Here is an 8,710-nt window from a genome sequence, read left to right as displayed (position 1 = left end):
TCAGTACATATAAGAATATGTTAAAATTACACAGGCAGTAATATAACCCAGCTATAGCGCTTATTAATATCATACTGGTGCAATCCAAACCAAGTATGATATTATTAAGCTATCTACCATATTTATCGATCTAAAAGTAAAACTTTTTGGTGTGCACACCCTCTGCTGGTCTTGCATCTAAGTTTATTTAACAAATAGCACTGTGAGATAACATACTACTAATGATTAAAAATTTAAAAATAAAATAAAAAAATAAGCATAAAAAGATAGTCTAATCGCCTAATTAAATAAAAAAATACATACTGTACAAATATGTTTTCTATACCATAGATATCAATAAATGAACATTATTTATCGCTATAATGGCAAATACATAAATGCAGTTCAGTACCTATCTCCCCACATCCTTGTTATTTATAAGCACATGTATTGCATGAGGATCACACGTAAAATAAGTGCTGTTGTCACGAGTTGGAGGTCCCAGGAGAGACCACCGCGTCGTCAAGCAATAAACAAACGGAAATCAGGTACAGACACATAAGAGTTTATTGCACAAACAAAAACCAGGGAAGGCAGCACAGACAAAACATGAGCTCTATGTACCGTCAGCACAGTGGGAGAAAACCCCCACTGCGCCACTGTCTAGTAATACTCCAGAGGGGCGTGACTAAGGAACTCCTGGTATTCACTAGGGCCCCAGAAGGTAGGGTTAGGCTTTGCCGCAGGAAGATGCCAGGGTCCACTCTGGAGCGTGAACTAGACAGTGACAGCAGGAACGAATGGACAACAGGTACCAAAAGGTACCGACGGCACATAGGCAAACATAACAGACAGGCAAATACAAAACAGGGCAACTAATAACACAAGCAGAAATACATAGCAAGGAAACAGGAGTGAAAATGAGTAGAGAAGGACTTGCTCCACCAGTGGTATACTGCGTGGCCTTGCGCATGCCACTCTGCTGCAAAGAAAGGTGCAGAAAGGACTTGCAGAACACAGACATATGAATAAACACAAGGTAACTAAAACATAACTGGCAGAACAGATAACAGAAAGACAGGAAAGAGGACGTCAAAGAGGACGGGAGAGAGGACATCAATGAACAAGTAGGGAAACCCACAGAGCATAGACAGACAGACACGGATCCCATGGGTCAGCAGCATGGGAGAGAGAGTACAAACCAGGAGCAGTACAAGACAACACACACCAGGAGCTGACCCAGAACTGAGGAAAGCTCAGCCTTATATACAGGTTCCATGGGTGCAGCAGAGAGGCCACACCCATGGAGCAGACAGAGAGGATTAACTCCTAATAGACACACAGGGGAGTTAAACCATACAGAACCACAAATAGCACACAGAAACAAAACTTCAGCGAAGAGCGCCGAACGAGCAAGGTCGGAAGGTCACAGCCAGAGGTAACGACTGTGACAGCTGTGAGTTCAGCAAGGATCCAAAGTCTCTATTAAGTTAAAATAAAGTGTATTCACAGTGTCCCACACTAACAAGCAGGTAGGTATCAGAAAAATGTGGGCTGGATCGGGTCATATCTCATGTCCATAGCTAAACCCATATATACGGGTCAATAAAAAACAAAAGGACAGTATTTCGGCTTTAAACATAAAGGGGACTGCCATTTTCTTTTCTGGCTGGTCCTTATATACCCCGGAGGGGTGTTTTCATTGGCTGAAGGAGTCACATGCCCTCCTCTGTCCATTCACATTACTAAAAATAGGTTTCATTCATAGAATACTGAATAGGCAGCCAATGGGATACATTTTGAAACCAGTGTTTTGACAACCTGTCATCAGCAATTAACATTAATTACCTGGGGACTGTCCCTGATTGGCTCTCGTGACCGTGGGAAAATGTATCCCATTGGCTGCAGTATTCTATGAATGAAAACTAGTGTTATTAATGTGAATGGCCATTAGGACAGAAATTAAAAGATTGATTCACCCAGACGCAATTATCATTTAAAAGTGATTGATTGAGGTGCTGCAGTTGGGTGATTTATTTTGCATCCCATATACATAATTAAAGTAGTGGAGCGGAGTCATTTATCAATCTAGTTGAGGCTGGAGGTGAGGCGCTGTATATGTTTGTTTTAATAAAAAGGCTCAGGCGGCTCCACTTCCAGGGACTTCCCCGGACTACGTCTCTATATCGCATAAGGCTTTTTTATTTTACGCTCACGCATTTCATAGAAAAGTTTAACATAAGGGGGGGGGTTGCACTTTTGAACTTTGGGCTGCCGTTCTGCTTTTGAAAGTACCAAAGCTGTCAGAGATCACCGAGCTGAGTTTGTCCTTTACACTTTTACAATAAATTGATCAGAGCACTGAAACAGTTCAGGCTATGCAGACACTCCAAAGCGATAAGCAGACAATGGGCCCCTGTGGCAGGAGGGGGGAGTATAATTATTTAAAATTTAACTTTTAATAAGGTCAAAAATGTCAGACTAATAGAACTCACTACATAAATAAGACATACATACACATAGATGACTAATTGAATGGTGCCTGGCTGGTATAGACAAAATTCTGTTCCGTCCGGGAAGACGCGAACAGTCTTACCAGACCCTTTGTAGATAGTGAGAGAGGTCCATGGATACAGGAGGCAGGAAACGTTTCGATCAGGCCGTGCGGGAATGGGTGCTGTAACTGTGGAACCGCGTAGATGGAGCAATTGGAAATGTCCTAAATGGCCCTGCCTAAGGTGAAGGGGACTATTATACTGCTACCTATCTACACGGAGCACTCGCCTTGATAAAGGCGACCCCGTCCGGTAGCCTGTCCCTAAGGTGGACCTCACCCTAAAACTACAGAAATTATGCCAGTGGATTGTTGATGAGAATGCTTCCAATGGTCTCCCGACGTGGCACGTTTCTGTCCGTGACTCATCAGGGAAAGACTGCAGGAAGACAGAGGGCAGAGCACTGAAACAAGTCAACTGTAGTAACGCTGACTGTTATCAGCCCAAGCCCCCATGGCACTGGGCTCCAGCAACCCACAGATATAGCATAGCAACAACAGCCACCATGCAGCACTGCACAATGTGAACGTGGCTCAAAGGTTCATCTCTCCGTGAGGTCTCAGAAACCTAAACTGAGACAGGGTAGGAGCTTATTAACCCTTGGGCAGCCTCCTGCTAATTAAAGGACCTGGGTTGAATGGGAGGAATGCAGATACCACAAATAAATGAGGAACAAATTACAAACATAATTAGATGTGGAGAGAGATATACAGATTCTACATCCACATGTGATGCATTGATCTATTTCTTCTCTAAGCACAATGTATAAACATCTCTATTGAGGAGACTGCCTAAGGGTTAAGAAAGTCCTTCTCATCCTCAGTTTGGATTTTGAGACCACATGGAGAGGAGAGGAGAGCTTTTAAGATCTGTTCACTTTTCTGTGCAGTGCTTCGTGGTGGCTGTTTCTGCTATGATGGTGGGGCCCAGTTCCATGAGGGCTTAGCTTGACAGCATTGGTGTTGTTGGCATGCTGGGTCTCTCTGCCTGCAGGTGCTGTGTTGAAGCGTCAGTGGATGCCATGTGGCACTCTGTCCAATTAGAATAGGGACCAGTTCCATAGAAATCACCTTGACGTGGTGAGTGGGTTTACTGTATGCATCTTGATCAAAACATATACAAAGTGGCTCAATAGAGATGTTTATAAATTGCGCTCAGAGAAGCTGTAGTTCAATTCATGGCATCTGGCTGTGCGATCCTTATGTTTTCTCTCCACTTTTGAGCATTATGTAGCTCATTCACAAGAACAATTTTTTATTTTTTTTAAAAGAGAGAAAAAACATGAGAAAAATGTAGTATACAAAACAAAGAAAATAATAAAAAAAATATTAGAATACATATATTATTTTTTTTAGATCATTTTACCAAATTATAAACAAATTATTTTAAGATTAATATACATACTGTAGAAGAAAACTGATGTGACGGCTCTGACAAACGTGTCAGCTTCTCCCGTTCAGCCTTTACCTCTATTATTTATATTGTAATATAAAACATAATTTAACACTCGGGAATATGAGAAACGCATAATTATTCTCCTGTGCTTTATTAATTTGTAAGAAAAATCTGATCTGGGGACTGTTATATGTCAATATTAAATTTACACTAAGTCAAGAAACATCTGCTGTCCAACTGGATATACTGTAAATATACAGTAGGTATAATAAAAGATGGGTCGTTGGGAAAGATAAAAGGGATATATGGCTTAAGATGGGGATATACACATTAGAAATTTTAAAATGATCCAAACAAAGAAAGAAAACAGGGAAATGTCATTTTAGCTACTAAAGACGAGTATGTACCGCCTCAGGACCGCCGTACGCAGGATTGCGTCCTGGCGGCGGCCCTGCTATTCTGGGTGGACGCATATACGCGTCCTCTCGCGAGAGGCGAGATTTCCTGTGAACGCGCGCACACAGGCGCGCGTGTTCACAAGATCGGAAGGTAAGCGAGTGGATCTACAGCCTGCCAGCGGCAATCGTTAAAACAGGTATATTAGACGCTGTTATGATAACAGCGTCTAATATACCTTCTACCTGGTCCTCTGGTGGTCCCTTTTGCTTGGATCGACCACCAGAGGACACAGGCAGCTCAGTAATATGTAGCACCAAACAACACTACACTACACCCCCCCTGTCACTTATTAACCCCTTATTAACCCCTGATCACCCCTGATCACCCCATATAGACTCCCTGATCACCCACCTGTCATTGATCACCCCCCTGTCATTGATCACCCCCCTGTAAGGCTCCATTCTAAGTCTCCATTCAGATGTCCATATGTTTTTTACGGATCCACGGATACATGGATCGGATCCGCAAAACACATACGGACATCTGAATGGAGCCTTACAGGGGGGTGATCAATGACAGGGGGGTGATAACCCCATATACACTCCCTGATCACCCCCCTGTCATTGATCACCCCCCTGTAAGGCTCCATTCAGACATTTTTTTGGCCCAAGTTAGCGGAAATTATTATTATTTTTTTTCTTACAAAGTCTCATATTCCACTAACTTGTGTCAAAAAATAAAATCTCACATGAACTCACCATACCCCTCACGGAATCCAAATGCGTAAAATTTTTTAGACATTTATATTCCAGACTTCTTCTCACGCTTTAGGACCCCTAAAATGCCAGGGCAGTATAAATACCCCACATGTGACCCCATTTCAGAAAGTAGACACCCCAAGGTATTCGCTGAGGGGCATATTGAGTCCATGAAAGATTGAAATTTTTGTCCCAAGTTAGCGGAAAGGGAGACTTTGTGAGAAAAAAAATAAACAAAAAATTTCCGCTAACTTGTGGCGAAAAAAAAAAAAAAAATTCTATGAACTCACCATGCTCCTCATTGAATACCTTGGGGTGTCTTCTTTCCAAAATGGTGTCACATGTGGGGTATTTATACTGCACTGGCATTTTAGGGGCCCTAAAGCGTGAGAAGAAGTCTGGGATCCAAATGTCTAAAAATGCCCTCCTAAAAGGAATGTGGGCCCCTTTGCGCATCTAGGCTGCAAAAAAGTGTCACACATCTGGTATCGCCGTACTCAGGAGAAGTTGGGCAATGTGTTTTGGGGTGTCTTTTTACATATACCCATGCTGGGTGAGAGAAATATCTTGGTCAAATGCCAACTTTATCTCACCCAGCATGTGTATATGTAAAATGACACCCCAAAACACATTGCCGAACTTCTCCTGAGTACGGCAATACCACATGTGTGACACTTTTTTGCAGCCTAGGTGGGCAAAGGGGCCCACATTCCAAAGAGCACCTTTAGGATTTCACTGGTCATTTTTTACACATTTTGATTTCAAACTACTTACCACACATTAGGGCCCCTAGAATGCCAGGGCAGTATAACTACCCCACAAGTGACCCCATTTTGGAAAGAAGACACCCCAAGGTATTCCGTGAGGGGCATGGCGAGTTCCTAGAATTTTTTATTATTTTTTGTCACAAGTTAGTGGAATATGAGACTTTGTAAGAAAAAAAAAAAGAATCATCATTTTCCGCTAACTTGTGACAAAAAATAAAAAGTTCTATGAACTCACTATGCCCATCAGCGAATACCTTAGGCCCTAAGGCTTAGGGTGTCTACCTTAGGCCCTAAGGCTTAGGGTGTCTACTTTCCGAAATGGGGTCATTTGTGGGGTGTTTGTACTGTCTGGCCATTGTAGAACCTCAGGAAACATGACAGGTGCTCAGAAAGTCAGAGCTGCTTCAAAAAGCGGAAATTCACATTTTTGTACCATAGATTGTAAACGCTATAACTTTTACCCAAACCATTATTTTTTTACCCAAACATTTTTTTTTTTATCAAAGACATGTATAACAATAAATTTAGAGAGAAATTTATATATGGATGTCGTTTTTTCGATTAATAACAAAAAAAAGTAAAAATGTCAGCAGCAATGAAATACCACCAAATGAAAGCTCTATTAATGAGAAGAAAAGGAGGTAAAATTAATTTGGGTGGTAAGTTGCATGACCGAGCAATAAACGGTGAAAGTAGTGTAGGTCAGAAGTGTAAAAAAGTGGTCTGGTCATTAAGGGGGTTTAAGTTAGGGGGCTGAAGTGGTTAATATACAAAATATTCCCCATAAGATCAGTGATGTGTTTTATAGAGTTTACATTCTCAGCTCATCCATTTGCTTGTGGAAAGGACATCACAGCCATCTTGATTAAAGAAAACACAGAAAATATTGCACACTGACCTTTGTTCCCTGTAGCACTGAGAGGAACATCAAGCACAGCTCTGCTTAAAGTGTATTGGTTGTGACTGGTTAGTGTAGCACAACTATCATTCCCCTCATTGGGAAATGAGCAACAGTTACCCGACATGGACAAAAATTCTAATTTTGTTGGAGGTATTCATAACTTGATGTCTTGTAGTGACTGCACACAGATCATTTAAAGAGACATTGCTTTTTTTTCTGTACATGAGCCATCTACAGTTCATAAATGTTTTTAATGCATTTTCCCCAGCATCACCAGCAGAATATATTGGCACTTAAAAAAGAAAAAAAAACTGCTGAAAGTTTTATACTGTTTATAAGTGTACAAATGGTTAAGGCTGTAGCGCAGCCTGTAATTGTGGGAGGGGCATGCAGCATTTAGGCCGGCACGCACCTCCTCTCCAGCCTGGCGTTCCTGCGGCGTGCCCAGCGTGCAGTCCGGTCCTCAGCAGTGACCTCCTCACTTCCGGGTCCGCCCCCTCAGCTTCCTCCCGCTGCGTCTCCAGCGTTCGGCTCTCCTCCGCTCCTGGCGTCTCAAGGATACCACGGTAGGTTAAGCGCAGGTTCTGCCTGTCACCTCACGCTGCCTGGGTGAAGCGGCCTCCAGGGTCTCGTATCCCTCGTCTGCCTGGTCAGGGTTTCTGTCCACTCCCTTTCAACTTCTTCTTCTGTCTTCTCCCCTTGTCCACTGGGGCATGTTGTCTTCACTGCTGCACATATTTTTCATTGTCTCACCTGGGCTGGGTTCGGGCCTGGGCGTTTTTGTGGCGCGCTCCTGCGGGCTGTGGGACGCTCGACAGGCGGGGGCCATTGATTCCCTGGGAATGGTTCTCGCCTAGGCGTTTTGCAGCACGTGCGTCTGCGCTGTGGGATGCCCGACGCCCCGGGAGGTACTCGTGCGTCTTTTTGGGGCGTATTGTCGCGCGTTCCCATAGACTCGGGGGGCGCGCGACAATAGGCGTACGTTTGTCCTGAAGCCGCATATTTCGGATGCCTGCGGCTTCGTGCCTGCAGGGCGCGACATTCTGGACGCCCAGGTCTGAACCAATATTGGGCAGCCCTCCTACCCGCGATGAGTTGAGGCTTTGGTCTGCTCCTGCATCCCGCGGGTTTCGTTTCATCGATCTGCGGGTGGGTGTGTGGTTCATGCGCATGATTTACAACATTCCCGTCCCCCAGCTGTAGCATGTTCTTCATCCAGCTACTGCGGAGTCTTGTCCAGTACTCTGAGTATGACAGCCTCCGCAGTCGCCAGTACATGTATCACGGGCCTCACCTCAGGTTGTCCATTTTCTCTTACACTGCGGCTCTCGGTCCTCCGAGTGTTCCGGCTCACAACATTCTCGCCACAGTCCCTGTCATTGCTTGGTCTTCCCGGATCACCCGGGCTCTCTCTCTCACACAGTGTTCATCCTGTCTCAAGCCTTGGATCGCCCAGGGTCGTCTCTTTCCGGTTCGCCCGGTCCACGTATTCGTCTCCTGGATCGCCCAGGTCTCTTCCCTAGTTCGCCTGGGGTTCTACTTCTGTTCCCTGGATCGCCCAGGTCTCATCCCTAGTTCGCCTGGGGTTCTTCTTTCTCCTGGATCGCCCAGGTCTCTTCCCTAGTTCGCCTGGGGTTCTTCTTTCTCCTGGTTCGCCCAGGTCTCTGCCCCAGTTCACCTGGGATTCCTCCTTCCTCCTGGATCGCCCAGGTCTGTTTTCAGTTTCTCGGCCATCTGGTCGCTCTGCATTTCACGGGTGTGGGTTGTCCATGCTTCTTGCTTCCAGTCGGCATGTCCCTTGTGCCCCTGGGTCATGTCTCAGGCTCTTTCGTTCCCTGGGCCAGCCTGGTCGACTGATCCTTTTTGGCGTCTTACCTGTCACCGCTTCCTTTGGGGGATCGCCTCCCGTCTCTCTTCCCAGCTGTCGGTCACCTGGTCCTCATATGCATTATCTTC

The sequence above is a fragment of the Bufo bufo genome, chromosome 1 (genome assembly GCF_905171765.1).
Source record: "Bufo bufo chromosome 1, aBufBuf1.1, whole genome shotgun sequence".
In the NCBI taxonomy this organism is placed as follows: domain Eukaryota; kingdom Metazoa; phylum Chordata; class Amphibia; order Anura; family Bufonidae; genus Bufo; species Bufo bufo.
Note: the sequence above shows the minus strand (reverse complement) of the source record.